Below are 1,878 nucleotides of genomic sequence, written 5' to 3'. Positions count from 1 at the left end.
TTTTACCTCATATATCTGCATCTTTCTTCAAATTGAGAAAAAAAAGAAAAAATGGATGGGGCCCATGAGGCCAAGAGATCTCAGGTGCATTGGTGGAGAAAAAAAGGTCAAAATTAAATACCCAAGCCAAAGTCAAGGACAATATAATCAAGAGACCCAAACACACAAATAAGTAGAACTAAACACAAAATGGTTAGACTGGTACACTGGTAGGCCAGGGGCCTAAGGATAGAGGTATTGCATGAACTTTGAGAATTTTGGTGGAGGGAGGTCAACACTGGTGATGAGAATGGCCCTAATTCACTGTCACTGTATTCCTGAAATACAACTATGAAGGATTTGTAATTCACAATAGTCTCAATAATAATTTAAATATATTTGATAATACAATCAGTCATGTAAAATAAATATGTGTTTGAGGTCATTATCTAGGTTAGCATTGTATAACTACAATCACAGTGATAGATATGAACACTTGTTTCTAGTTGATAATTTTACTTATTCATCTAACATCAAGGAACAATGAGTCATGATAATAATGATGAACCTTAATTCAGGAGAATTTTTCTAACTAAATAACATACAGAAGTTAAGGTAAATGGCACAATGTCCTAACTTAACAGTAGTATTGTGTTTCACCAGCTCCCACACTGCATCATTTTTACATTCTAATGGAATTTCAAAATTAGTAGCTTTGACCGGCAAAAACTCTGGGTGTCGGGCATATGCTGCTGGTCTTGTCAGAAGAACAGAGGGAGCATCTGGCCTTCCTGCCACAAGTGGACAGCTCAATGGTTCCCAAGTTTGAGCAGATCATGGGGGAGACTTTGAGGCAAAGCTCAAACCCCAAAGTTTATTGTGAAGGCATCACCAGAAAATTCGTTGTGGGCAGTGACACTGTTCCAGCATTGAGTGAGGATCTTATGCAGAAGGCTTTAAGCTGATGATTACTGAACTGAATTTTCAAAATTATGCTTTTGTTCTGGGATTACCTAAAGAATTGAACATATCATTGCTTCAGTTTGAACTAGGTATCAGAAAGAAGATCAGATCCACTCAGAATGAATTTGCACCAGATGCTCCTAGTTACCACAGGAGATTAGAGATACAGCTTGCAAACAGAAGCCTCTGGCAGCAGATCTGACTGTGACTGAGATGCTGCACCTGGCCCAAGTACTATAGACTAACTTGGCCACCTGCTGCACATAGTGCAACAGCTGGATCAAACCATGGAGATGATGACCAGCCACTGCCACAGCATGGTCCACATCATCACTTCAACTCATTTGTAATGTCATGATGTTCAAGAGTTACCTTTCAAAATTATTTTTGTTTGAATCAAAGATGATAAATCACAGATTCTACAGAATGTCTTTTACTGAGATCTTGAGCTCGTGATCAAGAACTAAAGTCAGGGCCACAGTGCACAGCATATAGAGCATTTTTCCTACACAAGACTGATCTGAATTCAATACTTGGCATCCCATAGGGTCAGCTGAAAGCTTCCAGGAGTAACTCCTGACTGCAGAGGCAGGAGTAACCCCTAAGAATCTCCAGAAGTACCTCCCAAAAATACAAAAATAAAAGAAGTAAAGTCTTTCTCCTTCCTCAATCCTCTACTCAGCAACATTTTGATAAAATCAAATGCATTTTGTATTTTAAATATATAAATGGGAGTGCATCAATTGGGGAGAATATATGTACTTCTTATCTTCTGAATGTGTGAATAATTATGAGTATTAACCTCTTAACTTTTATTTTTGATTTTCTTATTAATAGGCCAAACTTGAAAGTAAAATTTACAGTGTAATAACAAAAAAAATAAAAGTCCCCTGTATATTGCCTCAAAACCAAGAAAATCCTTTGTTTCTCTAACTA

At 37.4% G+C, this 1,878-nt stretch overlaps 1 pseudogene; it reads left to right on the top strand.

The window, feature by feature from the left end:
- Positions 1 to 725: 725 nt before the first annotated feature.
- On the top strand, positions 726 to 1,292 carry LOC126008580 (COMM domain-containing protein 2-like; annotated as a pseudogene).
- The last annotated feature ends 586 nt before the right edge of the window (positions 1,293 to 1,878 follow it).

The sequence above is a fragment of the Suncus etruscus genome, chromosome 5, assembly GCF_024139225.1.
Source record: "Suncus etruscus isolate mSunEtr1 chromosome 5, mSunEtr1.pri.cur, whole genome shotgun sequence".
Taxonomy (NCBI): domain Eukaryota; kingdom Metazoa; phylum Chordata; class Mammalia; order Eulipotyphla; family Soricidae; genus Suncus; species Suncus etruscus.
This window is presented reverse-complemented; position numbering and strand designations above follow the sequence as displayed.